The following is a 14,963-nucleotide window of genomic DNA, read 5'->3' as shown; positions in this document are numbered from 1 at the left end:
TCACCCTGGGACTTTTCCCACAACTTCATGAAGATCATTGCCAAGGGCTCCGAGATTTCCTCCATTAAGTGAGGAATTCCAGTAACAGCAATTTCTGCTACTTTTACAATAAGGAGGCTCTGCTGCCTAGCTGCTGCTACTCAGTTATTTCTTGCAAGGAGTGATGTTTTTGAAAGGCAGAATGAAGAAAAAATTAAGGTGCATCTTTTATTCCGGGGTGTGTTGTATGCGAGAAAATATGGTACATATAACCATAGATTTGTCACTCTATAACGGATAGTTGATTCTGTTTTTAATTATCATTCCAAAAATCCCCAAACCCAAAATGAATCAAATGCTTCTAAGCCCACTACACCACAGCACATGAAAGTCCTTTGTGTTTCTCTTGGCTCTCTCCTTAGCAACCTTTGTATACTCTTCATCTACACAGCTTTGCAAATAGTGGAAAACAGCAAGGGAAAGATTAAACAGATTCGCAGCATATAGACAGAGAAATTGCAGGTAAAATCTTGGCTCTAGGAGTGAACTCTGCAGTATAACTCTCTCTGAAAGCTGACAGCACCTTGTAAAAAGGTCTCTAGAACACTTTATTTTTATACAGAAAGCACTGGCATGACCTACATTAGCTGCATGTCAACTAAGAGCTGACAGTGGATACACGCAGACTAAATATGAAGGGACTGCATAGACCCCATGGCACTAGCTTGACATACAAGATAATCCCCCTCAATGCACATCACCCACCATGTGCTCCCAGAGCTGAGTGCCACTTTTCCACTGCCTCTCTTTTCTATGCTGAGCATGTCCTGTGGGATGTGCCCCCTAACCCTTGGCTGTCTGGACTTTCCATTGGCCACTTCATAGGTACCACTTGAGTTGGCTGCATGACCTCCCACTGGCATATCTTTGAAACATGACTTGCAAGGGCTTATTGACTTGTGCTCCACCCCATTTGCTTCCTTGACACCTAGTGGTGGGACCATCTGCCAACAGTGCCAACCACTGAGGTATGAGAACCAGCATGTCGATGACAAGTTTTAGCAAGTCTTCTGGTACTTGCTTCTTTTAGGACATGACAACGGCCCCTGGTACATTTATACCTATAGCAAGCCATGTTGCAGCTCCTGCTGTCTCCTACAGAACCTCCTGGATGCTCTTTTCCCCAATCAATTCTAATCTTTGCACACTGGTTTTTTATAAAGTCATGAGCTCTCCTTGTTCATCTCTCTGTCACTGACCAAGATGACCCTATAAGAACAAGAGAAGGAAGGTAGAAGGGAGGTGCTTCATGAATATGGAGCCTATTTCCATTCCATTGTTATCTCACATTCTAGGTAGAGTTCCAATTGGAGAAGCCTACTGGGTTCTTGAATATCTTTGAGGAACAGTGGACATGGGGTTCTCAGCTGTGTCGCCCCCTGAATCCCTCATTTTAAGCCTGTGATGTCACATCCATCTTTGCTTTTTCTTAATTTTCTCCATGTAATCAGTTGGGTGTTGTTGTGGTGGTTCTTTTCTCAGAAAAAAATGGGCAGGTATTTAGAATTGGGCAGGTCCAGAGAGTCCCAAAATTAGACAGATGGGTGATTTTGACTGGAGTCTTTTCTTATTTTTATTTCAGCAGTGCCTAGAGGGTCCCAGTCAGGAATCAAGATCCTATTGTGCTGTGCATCCCCCACACACAAGACACACAGGTCCTCCCTTAAAGAACTTACAAACTGTGATTGTGTATGATCAAATATATGATGCAGATGCAACAAACAGATGGAGTAGCAGGAGGCTATTATGATTCAAGTAGTTTACAATGGTTGACACCAGCAGACAAGGAGGACCAGATAAAGTAAATCACTGTTACTTCACATTTTGCCAAAGTACAATGGCTACTATCTCTTGCCTTTTCTAATTAGTTCCATACTAATTCACCCCTCTCTGCATTAATAAAGGAGGAATCTAAGAACAGAATCTTGTTTTACTTGACATTGTAAAATAGGACTTGCCCAGCTGTGTAATTGTCTTTTCTGGCACTTGTCCATAGTTTGTAATCCTATTTCACCTGCTGTGTGGACATATTTTGTAATGGTGTGGTGACAATTTCATGACTTATACTTGCCTAGCATATGGAGCTGCTTACCCACCTGGACAGAGTGCAGCCTACTGTGCATGTTCAGTAACTGCAGATGCTGATATGTCCCTGCTGCATGTGGAATAGGATCCCAAAAGTGTGTAAGAGCCCAAAATAGCAGTTATGCAGCTGCAAAACTGCCGTTTGGCTAAGTAAAGGGAATTTGGATTCTGCCCTAAGTTACTGCACAGCCTTTTAATACGTCTTCTAACAATATTACTGCTGAGGAAAAGTTCCCATTGCTTTCTTTCTCCTGCTTTCTCCTTTGCACTGATATGAAGTAGTTCAGCGCACAACTGAATTTGTTTGACTGCTTATTAAAAAAAATAAATTCAGATCTTTATAGCGACTCCATTTTTTTCTCCAACTTCCATTTTATTTTGTCTTAGCAGGTCTCTTGGATCTATGGTTTTCAGGTTCCCACCTGTACTGAGAGATAATAGTTTAAACTTTCATTTCAGGCTTTCTTTTCATGGCAGGACTAAAGGGCAAAGCCACACTCAAAAGAGCAGGCAGGGTGCCTGGCAAACAGGGTGCCTGGCAAACAGGACAAAGCTCATCAGCTAAAGATACCAGGTTGGACTGTTTCATTTCTGTTTTGAATTTGAATTAGGTCCTGCTTGTAGTGATCACAGGATCCAATAAACACATTCAAGTATGAATGAGAAGAATAAAACAACAAGTTTTACTGTGGAATAGCAGACTAGCTTCTACAGGCCCATTGTCTTTCTATAATTAGCTATTACCTAACTGGGGGACCATCTCCTGATTCCCAACTCCTCTACATTAGGGAGCATCTCTAATGCTCAGCAAAGATGCCAGCAAGCAAAGATCAGGTAAGCAAATGTATTCCCTTGCATTTTTCTAACCACTTTCCAAGCAGAGCTATGCAGGATCTGACTGGTATGATGCCCTTTGACTCTATAGGATTGTGTAGCTTAACCTGTTACACAGATTATTAGCATGGATTGACCAGGAGCCTGATTCTTATTTACACAGGGCTCCCTTACACTACCAGAAATGTAAAACACTTTCTTCATGCAAACTGAGTCTAATGACATGTCCTAAGGTTTCATGGTGAATCTGTTCAGAACCCCAAGAGTTTGGAAAATATTATTTACTGTGAGAATGTGCTTGTGTCATTGTCAAATCAGAGATAGCAGCAATTACGATCAACACACTAAAAATAAAAGTTTATTTTTTACTTACGTGTGAGCATTTTATGTACCTAAAAAGTATTGTTACAGAACTGCCTTGGCTTTTGATTTATGCTCCTCTTCAAATTGCTATGAACTTCAATGGATAGACAAATTGGGCCCCAAACTCTCATATAGTATTAAGATAGTGAGTTGTGACCTAAAAGATGGCCCATCTATTCATGTCTACCTGAAATAGGATATTCTTTTCTATTCTTCTCTTTTTCTTTTTTTGTCTTTTTTCTTTTCAAAAAGGCACAGGCTAAATTTCAAGATATTTTTGCACGTTCTCATGAAAAAATATCGTTTCTCCTTTCCTGCCACAATTCTCTTCAAATTAATAAGCTATGCTCTTTCTTCGTACCTGCCTTCTGGTTTGAATTTCCTTTGTGAATTATCCTATGAATGTGCTTTGTGATTTTTTCCCCTGCTTGAAAAGAGTGAGGCTGATTGCTACACGTGGTCCATTTAAAAAACAAAATACATATGATGATCTCACCCAAGTCTTAATTTAAAGCTACATTGTCCATTAAGTAGGAAATACCATTTTATATATATGAAATATCTCTCACACACATACATATTCATAAAAATTCACATACAAATGCTGCCACAATCTCAGCTGTCATTGCTATCTGTTTATGTAGAAGCAGCAGAGTTTTGGTAGGAAACGTGAAGTGCAAATCAGGTTAGAAAAGATGCTACAGTTTCTCAGCAGATGAGACAGATACCACCTCTGCTAGTCTCTCAAGTTTCTGACATTCTATCATAGGATGCGTCCAGACGAGCGTGCATGTGCCTCTTGCCCCGCCTCAAACCTCTTTGAGGTGGGGCAAGAGGCATGTGTGGGAACGAGGAAAAGTTTGCAGCGCAGGGAGAAAATTAGACCCCAGGATATCCAGGGGTCTAAAAAAAATGCTTTGCAAAAGACTCAAGCAAGGCGTGGTTCAAGACCGTGCCCAGAGCCAGTCCTCTAAAAGAGATGCTTTGGTTTTGGCCAGAGCATGTCTTTTGGTGTTCCTGCTGCCCCCAGCGCTGTCCAAGGTAAGTTGAGGGGAGGGTGCTTCATGGGTGTGGGTGGGTGAGGGGTGGCAGCGGAATATGGAGAAGGGGTTGGGGAATGGCAGGGGGGATGTCCCCGGGACTGCGGGGGGTGAGGACCTGGCCCAGATCCCTGCCACTCGCTAGTCTGGCTTTGCACCAGAGTGGGTTGCACAGCTCCGGGAGGCATGCACAGGAGCTGCACTTCCCGGAGCCCTGTGACCCGCTCTGGTGCAAAGCTGGATTAGCAAGCCACATGGGGATGGGCCAGGTCCTCACCCCCCTGCAGGCACAGGGAGCAGAGGTGGGAGCCAGCCCTGGGGCCTGGTCCATGGTGACAAGACCTGGCACTGCACGCGGTCCCTGAATGCCGTGCTGGGTCCTGCCGCCCGGCTGGTCCCTTCCTATAGCAGCAGGACCTGGCCTGGCACGGCATGTGGGGACCACGCAGAGCTGAGCCAGGTCCTGCTGGCCCTGGGGCTGCTCGTGCCATGTGGCTGCTGGCAGGACCTGGCTTGGCTCCGGGCAGTCCCCGTGTGCTGGGCTGGGCCAGGCAGCATGAGCCGCGCAGTCCCCTGGCTGCTCGTGCTGCCTGGCCTGGCCTGGCTCGGCTCGGCATGCAGGGACTGCATGGATCTGAGCCAGGTCCTGCTGGCCCCAGGTGGCTCGTGTTCCCCAGCCTGTCCCGGTGCGCAGGGACCATGAGGAGCTGAGCCGAGTCCTGCTGGCCCTGGGGCAGCTCGTGGCTGGCTCAGCCCAGTGCATGGGGACCATGCGGAGCTGAGCCAGGTCTTGCCAGCCCTGGGGAAGCTCATGCTGCCTGGCAGCCAGGTGGCACGAGCAGCCCTAGGGCCATCAGGACCTGGCTTGGCTCCGTGTGGTCCCTGTGGGCTGGGCCAGGTGCTGCTGCTATAGGAAGGCCCCGGCTGGGCAGCAGGACTTGGCACATCACACGGGGACCATGTGCTGTGCCAGGTCTTGTCACCATGGGCCGGGCCCCAGGGCCAGCTCTCGCCTCTTCCCCCTGTGCCTGTGGGGGTGGGTGGGGGGTTGAGGACCTGGCCCAGCCCCATGTGTCTCGCTAGTCTAGCTTTGCACTGGAGTGGGTCACAGGGCTCCAGGAGGTGCACACAGGAGCTGCACCTCGCGAAGCCCTGTGACCTGCTCCAATGCAAAGCCAGACTAGTGAGCTGCAGGGATCTGGACCGTGTCCTCACCCCCTGCAGCCCTGGGGACATCCCCCCCGCTGCCTGGCAGAGTGGCCCCAAGGGCAGTGGGACCCAGCTGGGCCCTGCACGTGGGGACCGTGTGTCCTGCCGGGTCCTGTCACCATAGGCCCAGCCTGGCCAGGCTGCAGAGGAGCCCCAGAACCCAGCTGGGCCTGGCACATGGTCCTCACATGCTGTGCTGGGTCCTGTCACTATGGGCCCAGCCCAGCCAGGCTGCAGAGAGGCTCCAGGACCCGGCTGGGCCTGGCACACAGTCCCCACATGCCACACCAGGTCCTGCTGTCATGAGACCAACCTGGCTGGGTGGCAGGAGCAGCCCCAGAGCTGGCAGGACCTGACTGGACTCAGCGCACGGTCCCTCTGCTGCTGCTGTTAAAGGTTAGTTACAGCCCCTGGGCGGGGGGGCTGGGGCTCTCCAGGATGGAGCTGGGACCAGGGGTGGGGAGGCCTCCAGGGTGCCTGGGACCCTGGGCAGGGGGGCTGGGACCCTGTGGGGGCCAGGGAACCTAACCCTCCTGAGAAGTCCTCCCACAAGGTCCCCCACACCCACAGTCCCCCCAGCAATTGCCCCATTCCTACCCACAGACCAACCCACATCCCTCCACACAAACCCACCCACCTTCCCCTACACCCCTTCTCACCCTCTTTCTGCAAACATCACATCCCCCCATCACACACCGATCATGTGTGAAGAAAACCAAAAGCACACAACACATACAGGTATTTAGAATTTATATTTTCATGTTGATTGAGACACTGGTTGGCTTCCAAATTGCTTTAACATTGTAAATATACCAATAAAGCATTACCCAACTTCTCTCTCTCTCTCTCTCTCTCTCTCTCTCTCTTTCTCTCTAGATGTGTGTGTGTGTGTGTGTGTGTGTGTGTGTGTAGAGTGGTTTTTTGTTTTAACTGTGGAAGAACATGGATTTTGGGGTATTTTAAAAAAATGGATTTGGGATGTTGCTGCAGCAGTCCATCTGGCACAAGGGGTAGTGTCCCCAGGTATGAATTGGCTGGGCCCCAGAAGCTCCTGAGAGCAAGTAGCCCTGAGCTGCTTGCCAGGGCAGGGTTTGTATGGATGCGGCCAGGACAGGGCAGTTTTTTATACTGCTGGGGACAGCACAGGTGCTGGCCCCAGGCTTTAGCTCCCCCTGGCTGCAGATCCGAGAGAAGCCAGGCAGGGTTATTTTGCCCCAAGTGGCACAATTTGCTCCACATCAAAGTGCATGTCCGAGCATGTGCGCGGAGGCAAAAAGCCCCAGCTCAAATTTGCACCACTTCTATTTGAGCTGCTGCAAGTGCACGTGCTTACATGTATGGATGCGCCCATAATCACTTCTGTCTTACATAGACTCATGATTCTGATAATCTCTAATCTCAGCAAAACTCTAGAAAATTAGAGAAGGCATGCCATCTAGGCCATAGGAAATGGAGACATAGAGCTAACTGTCATCAGGATATTTGCATCATAGATTCATAGATTTATAGATGTTAGGGTTGGAAAGAAACTCAATAGATCATTGAGTCCGACCCCCTGCATAGACAGGAAAGAGTGCTGGGTCTAGATGACCCCAGCTAGATACTCATCTAACCTCCTCTTGAAGATCCCCAGGGTAGGGGAGAGCACCACCTCCCTTGGCAGCCCGTTCCAGACCTTGGCCACTCGAACTGTGAAGAAGTTCTTCCTAATGTCCAATCTAAATCTGCTCTCTGCTAGCTTGTGGCCATTATTTCTTGTAACCACTGGGGGTGCCTTGGTGAATAAATCCTCACCAATTCCCTTCTGTGCCCCCGTGATGAACTTATAGGCAGCCACAAGGTCGCCTCTCAACCTTCTCTTGCGGAGGCTGAAAAGGTCCAGGTTCTCTAGTCTCTCCTCGTAGGGCTTGTTCTGCAAGCCCTTAACCATACGAGTGGCCCTTCTCTGGACTCTCTCCAGGTTATCCGCATCCCTCTTGAAGTGTGGCGCCCAGAATTGCACGCAGTACTCCAACTGCGGTCTGACCAGCGTCCGATAGAGGGGAAGTATCACCTCTTTGGATCTATTCGTCATGCATCTGCTGATGCACGATAAAGTGCCATTGGCTTTTCTGATGGCTTTGTCACACTGCGACTCATGTTCATCTTGGAGTCCACTAGGACTCCAAGGTCTCTTTCCACTTCCGTGCCACCCAGCAGGTCATTCCGTAGGCTGTAGGTGTGCCGGACATTTTTCCTCCCTAGGTGCAGCACTTTGCATTTCTCCTTGTTGAACTGCATCCTGTTGTTTTCTGCCCACTTGTCCAACCTGTCCAGGTCTGCCTGCAGCTGTTCCCTGCCCTCTGGCGTGTCCACATCTCCCCATAGCTTTGTGTCATCTACAAACTTGGACAGAGTACATTTCACTCCCTCGTCCAAGTCGCTGATGAAGACATTGAAGAGTATTGGTCCAAGGACCGAGCCCTGCGGGACCCCACTGCCCACACCCTTCCAGGTCAAAACCGACCCATCCACCACGACTCTCTGGGTGCAACCCTCTAGCCAATTCGCCACCCACCGGACTGTGTAGTCATCCAAGTCACAGCCTCTTAACTTGTTCACCAGTATGGGGTGGGATACCGTATCGAAGGCCTTCCTGAAGTCTAAGTACACGACATCCACCCCTCCTCCTGTGTCCAGGCGTTTCATAACCTGGTCATAAAAAGAGACTAGATTAGACAGGCACGATCTGCCTGCTACGAACCCGTGCTGGTTTCCCCTCAGCATAATTTGTCCTTCTGGGCTCTCGCAAATGTGAGCCTTGATAATTTTTTCAAAGACTTTGCCAAAGATGGAGGTGAGACTGACTGGCCTATAGTTGCCCGGGTCCTCCTTCCTCCCCTTCTTGAAAATGGGGGCCACATTGACCCTTTTCCAGTCCTCTGGGACTTGGCCCGTGCACCACGAGAGTTCAAATATTCCCGCCAGTGGCTCTGCTATGATGTCGGCCAGTGCCTTCAGCACCCTCGGATGGAGCTCATCCGGGCCTGCCGACTTAAAGGCATCCAGTTCTTCCAAGTAACTCTGCACCATCTCAGGGTCTACGCATGGAAGTCTGGTGCCCTGCTGCTGCCTCTCTACAACTCCAGTGAGAGACTTGTCGTGCCCCTTGCTTAGGAACACTGAGGCAAAGAACTCGTTGAGGAGTTCAGCCTTGTCCCCCCTGTCCGTCACCAATTGTTTCTGCCCATTTAGCAGGGGTCCTATTCTTCCCTGGGCCTTCCTTTTACTCCCTATATATCTAAAAAACAATTTCTTGTTGTCCTTTACTTGGGATGCCATCCTCAGCTCCATGGTAGCTTTGGCCCGTCTACCTGCCTCCCTACAAGCGCGAGCAGAGGAGGTATATTCATCTTTGGTGATCTCTCCCTGTTTCCACTTTTTATGTGCTCCCCTTTTGGCCCTTAGGCTGCCCTGGATTTCTCTGGTCAGCCAGGGAAGCCTCCTGGCCCCTTTCCCTCTTTTCCCTCGGATCGGGATCGTCTTGCTTTGTGCCTGAAGGATCATTTCAACCTGAATCATTGTATGAGTTTAAAGATACCAGACTCATCTTATTTCATTTTCACCTTTGAATTTGCATTATACCCTGCCTCGGCAAAGGAACCTGAACACACAATAATCACATAAGAAAGCTTGTTCTTTTGCCTGTTCCTAACTATTAGTAACTTTTCCAAAGAGTTGTGTAGGATCTGGAGTCTTTAACTCCTTTAAAGACAAAGGGCAGAATCCTTGTACATATTGGTAATTAGTCTACAAAGTTTTATATGTATAATGAGCAGGACTAATTGAGTTTATTATTGCTTATTACTCTCATCAGCATGCCATCGGACAGTATAATATTTCTGTTGCAGGGCACTAAGGTGCCCTGCTCCTAGAAGAGCAGGAACTGCCTGGGAGAGGGCCCAAAGAGAGAGACAGAAGCCCAGGTGTAGGTTACCAGGGCAACAAGCCAGAGGGCAAATTAGCCTGCACCTGCATATGGTCAGCTGACCAGAAGGGGGTGGGCCCTGGGCCCATATAAACCCCAGGCTGGAGCTAGAGAAGGCAGTTCTCTACTGGTGGTCAAGAGGGAAGGAGCCCTTGTGGAGTAAGTGAAGGGAAGAGGCTTGACTAAGTTCTGCTTCCAGTAATAGAAAGGGGGCAGAGCACACCTTATGCAGTGGGTGTTACGTTATAGCCCAGGGGCTTATGTTTGGTTGTAGCTTTATAAGACTGTGGTTTGGGTGAGGCTATATGGGGAAGGAGGAGGTCTCATTGGGGGCCCACCGCAGCATGGGGACCCCAGCGCTAGAGAGGGTGAGACTCTAGGGCTGCGGAGAGCCGAGGCGCAGAGACAGGGCTGCGGAGAGCCCAGAGAGGACGAGGGGGCCAATTCATAGCAAGGCCCAGACGGGACAACATCAATACCATCTGCGATGCTTGGGGTGTGGTAAAGGGGCAGTTGGAGTCATGCATATAGCCCATAAGGCTAGGGTGCCCCCAAAATGCCCATTGTGAAATGGGACCCACAAGGGGTCCAGGAACCCATGGGGTTCAGAGAGTCCATCAAATCATGTCCAAGAGGACTTAAAGGCAGCCTCCCTATTTTTATATTTCCATCAAAGACATGGCGGGTGAGAGGGTGCCCAGTGGGCCAAATTGGCACGGTTGAGGGGCCTTAGGGGTAACACAGCCATCCTTTGGTCCCATGACAATTTCCCTATCAAACTAAATGCTACCCAGCTATTTTATTGGTTAGTCTGATATCTGTAGTGTTTACTTCCTGAAAGTCACTACGTTTTTACAAGTGTCCCTGACCAGCTCCTTTCAGGAAAAAAATCACGGGAAATGTTCACAGATAGTTCTGAGTTGTGTTATCTTCTCTTAAGGCACTTGTACACGTGATGCCCAGACAATGTACATGTAATGGAGATTTCCCTTTGTATGGCTTAATGGCCCCACATGTTACACATACAGGAGTTTTGGGGGTTTTCAATGAATTTACTTAATTTCAAACTAAATTACCTCCTGATGTAGTTTAGTTTGTAATGTTGCAACTTGCAATGTTGCAGCCATTAATCTGTGGGATTATAATACGTGGGAATTCACTGATGTGTAATGAACACCTTTTGATCATTGGGTGTCACTACAATTTGTGTGTAGTGGTCCCCTTTTTGCATGTACTTGTGTGCAATGAATGCTTTAGGACACCAGGTGTAGCTGCAGAGCCCAATATGAATCAATCTTCTGATGACCATATTTTATTAAATAAAGAATTCAAAGAAACTGATCTGTGGTTGTCATCTCCTATTTCACTTGGTGTGGTGGGTGTCCAAAGGTCCCCAGGGTGTGTTGTGGGGGGTTGCAGATCAGGGTCATCCTCTTTTGAAGATTGACTAGTGTCTGTTGTATGTGTTCCCTTCTCCATTAGCAGGAATAATGTGGTGTGTGGTGTACCTTGACCCCCTCAGCAAAATTATAGAAACCGATCTATGGAATAAAAATGACCTGTGCTGGTGAAAGATGTATCCTGTTCCCCTAGTTTGGGGTTCAGGGTTAATGCATGACCTTGATAACCGATGGCCTGGTTTATGTGGGCTGCCAAGCTTGGTTTTCCTTGCCGTTAAAAGCAGTAAACGGGTGCCCAGTCTCAGGATGACACATACTAGCCTTCAAGCATTATAACATATTTTTTTTCCAGTGTGAAGGCCCTTCCCCCCCTAGCTGACCTGCAGTCCCAGGAGGGTGGACGCTATTTCTGGTTCACCTTGGTGGACTCAAGCTTGAGGCACAAGCCAGACATGAGGCTTGTGCCTGCCCCACATTGGGGAGGGGGTAGGTGGGCTTCTGGACAGCTGGTCAGTCTGTTGGTCAGGGCCCCCTGGGAGCAGTGTCTTCACACATGGGTCACTTTAGCCTGCTGTTGTGCTATGCATGGACAGGGATTAATGGGGGTCAGTCCCATAGGTTAACACCTCTCACTGATGCCAAAAGTTGCAACAGTTGCAGAGCATGTCTGCCATCCAAATGTTGCCCAGAAACAACAGGGTGAGAGGGGGTGAACTTCCCTTGGCCAGGTAACTTCAAGACCTATAAATTGAGTGTACAACTCCCCAGGGTACCCCTTATTGATCCACGATCTTTGATGTTCAGTGGAGAACGGAGCAGACATTGTTTTGGCATAGGTGTAGGTCCGATTGGACCTTTGCCAAAACAAAGAGCCTGGTTCAGGTGCTGGGGGGCCCTGAGGATGTGTCCCAGTTCATCTGCAGGTCACGGGCCAAATGGTACACATACCTTGATGTTGCAAGGAGAATGGCAGAGCAGGGGCACAGCAGGACTCTGATTCAGTGTTGGATCAAGGCAAAAATCCTCTGGGCTGCCTTCTGCAGGGATGTCATGAAAGCAGTGGCAGGGCATCCCACTGAATGACATGGCCCACTACAGGTGCCACCAGGCACTAATGGAGGTAGTGGATCAGCATGAACACTGAGGTTCTGGGGCCTCCGGGGCATCCTCACCTGTGGACCCTTCACTAACTACCACTGTGAATTCCAGGGGATCCAGGGACTTCAATGGAGAAGACAGCAGAGGGGTGCCAGTCATGTCACCTGCCAGTTCCTCCGAGGAAAGACTAAGCAGCTTGACCTTCACAGCGGGCATGTGAACCCCTATTGAACCTTACAGTCACCTGTCACCTGAACTGGGAGCTGTGATTAGGCTGGGCTGTGAGGTGAAGGTGGGGAGGTGGGCTTGTTTGCAGTGGGATCACACTTGTTTACAGCCAGTCAGGGCCTGCTACTCCCCTGCAGCCAGGCACTCCTTCTTGGTCATTTTGGTCTGAACACTTCTTTTCCACTCACAAGATCTGCAGATTGTGTCTTTTTATAGCAGCAAGCACCTTTTATTTCCTGCATTTCATGATCTTCAGCTTCCACCAAAGACACACGGGCAACCAAGGCAGATGTGCAAACTGACAGGCCAGTGCTTGCCCTCAGGGAACGTGAGCAGTGGCTGTGTGAGCTGGTCACACAGATCCATCATGCTATGAGAAGCATCACGGCCGTCCAGCACTAAAGGAACCGCTCTGAGTCCAGGAGGCATTCAGAGACCCAGCAGGACCAGCAAATACTGACGGCGTACTGGTAATGATCCTATGCCTGCTGATTGTCGGCCCCGGTCCTGCACTTACCTCTGCAGGGAAGCAGCAACAGCAGGCACAGATCCATGCTCTATGCTCCGATCGTTCTCTGTCAAGCTCTGAAGGAAAGTCCATCTTAGTGTCACGTTCTTTTAGTTAAAGTTGATTATTGATTTTTTTTTTTCACAATTCATGTATTATTCTGGTAAGTGGGCCATTATAGTAATTGTTATAGTAATGGCACCATTATTGTCATTGTGTTTTTTAACTATTCATGCACCATTATAGTAAATCATGGTAATTCATACTGATTATGAATTGATATCTTAAAAGAGTTGTTCTGTGGTCTGTTTCCTTTTAAAAAAATTTTGTTGGTTGTAAATAAAGGTTTCTACCTGCTTTGTTGGATTTTTCACTTCATGCGCTCTCTCTCTCTCCCTCTCTCTCTCTCAGTTTAACAGGGGGGACTGTGAATGGAGGGGTTGCTGCTTTGTGCAAGGTTGCAGGGGGAAGTTGTTTGTTGACCCCCTCAGTGCCCAGAAGGCTGGATAGGCATCTGGCTGGGGTCATGTGACCCCAGCACTCTCTCCTGCCTAGGCAGGGGATCAGACTCAATGATCTGTTAAGGTCCCTTCCGGCCCTAGCACCTATGAATCTATGACCCCTGGTTAACTTGATGTGGTCAGAGGATCTGCCCAACTAGCGCTCCCCACCTTAGCAAACTCTGGGCCACCCCACCACCAACCAGCCTTGGTTTGTCCAATGTGTCTTTCTCTGGTCACAATAATAAAATCCTGGGCCTTGAAAGCTCCCGCCCTTGGGTGGGCTACGTGGCTTCAGCATTCCCACAGGGCTCTGCAGCCTCTCCACTGCATCCAGATGTTAGCCTTGAACAGACAAGAGACAGAAGCCTTTTGTGTGAGTTTACAACATTGCAAAGATGCTCTGCACCAGGGGCCCTGCACTGCCTGGCCTCAGATCAGAGGTCAGCAGTGTGCAGGTGCTCAGGGAACGTGGTAAGCTGTTCAGGTGGGCAAGGCTGTGCTCAGGCAGCTGGTAGCTGAGCCATCCATCCCTGCTCAAGCCTCTAGGGCTGGCAGCCCACTGTGTGTTGGTGGCAGGCAGCCTGCCTCCATTGCTCTCTTCCCAATTGCCACAGCAACAGACCCTGCTGCCACCACTTCCCTTCAGGCCAGCTGCTCTGCCGCTGCTGCGCTGCCATCCAGCCCACAGCGCCCAGGTTTGGGGTGTGTGAGGCTCCCATACAACTCAGGTGTGGGCCTGGCTGTGCCCCCACCCTCCCCCAGGGGGCCTCTCTGTGCAGGTGCCACAAGGCTACCGCCCCTCCCCCCCCACATGCCACAGCTCTGCCCTGAGTGTGCCCCTGCAGTGTGTTCCCTGAGCAGTGTGTGATGACCTGTTTGTGCAGGTGGAGGGGTGCCTGAGCCACTACGCCCTGATCCTGCTGGTTCTCTGGGCACATCTGTGCTCTTGGTTTGGGACCCTGAGTTATGACAGCACATGGGGTAAGCCTGGGCTGCCATGCAACCTTCACCGCCAGCTGGAGAGCTACCTGTTGCAGCACTACACGTCCCTGCCCCTTGCTGCTGGGAAGGACATCACTGCTAGTGTCAACACCTTCCTCAGCATGTGAGAGGCCAGTGTCCATCCAGCTCCGGGGACATGGACTGCTCAATAACATTTTGAATTGCTTCCCCCCCACCTCTCTCTCTGCAGTCTAATCCCCTTCCCTGTAACTCACAAGTCCCAGGCTGTGGAACCTCAGGTGTCTCTGACACCAGCAGTGATCTATGGGTCTTGGGAATTTCTGGCATGACAAACAAATCCAGGCTCAGTATGATCATGGAGTCTAACGTGTCATTTTCCTCCTGTGAGTCAAAAAAGACCCCAGGAAGAGTGGGGTCGTTGTTAGGACAACTTTGTCTCGGCTCTCTGTGTCCTGTAGCTGCTGCAAGCACGCACCCCCTGCCTCTGACTGTTGGCCTGAATGCTGCACAATGCATATCACACCACCTTCTCCAATAGCAAAACAGTCTGTGGACTCTTGCTGGCTAGGTGACACTGTGGTCTCCTGTCCCTCTCCCCCCACCCCTTCATACTGAAGGGTTGGAGGCAGATGTTTCCTGCATCCTTCGCAAGGATGCTGTACAGCTTATCATAGAATGAGACTACTGTGCGTCCAGCCCCTGAATGAGAATTCTGGTCCTTGGCCT

At 49.7% G+C, this 14,963-nt stretch overlaps 1 long non-coding RNA gene across 1 annotated transcript; it reads left to right on the top strand.

The window, feature by feature from the left end:
• Window positions 1–9,664: 9,664 nt before the first annotated feature.
• LOC132250176 (uncharacterized) lies at window positions 9,665–12,913 on the top strand. Its single transcript, XR_009461805.1, has 2 exons — window positions 9,665–9,696; window positions 12,147–12,913. It is a non-coding gene; the product is annotated as an uncharacterized LOC132250176 (long non-coding RNA).
• Window positions 12,914–14,963: the final 2,050 nt, after the last annotated feature.

The sequence above is a fragment of the Alligator mississippiensis genome, chromosome 1 (genome assembly GCF_030867095.1).
Source record: "Alligator mississippiensis isolate rAllMis1 chromosome 1, rAllMis1, whole genome shotgun sequence".
Lineage (NCBI taxonomy): Eukaryota > Metazoa > Chordata > Crocodylia > Alligatoridae > Alligator > Alligator mississippiensis.
The sequence above is the reverse complement of the archived record's forward strand: the minus strand, read 5'-3'. Positions and strand labels throughout refer to the sequence as shown.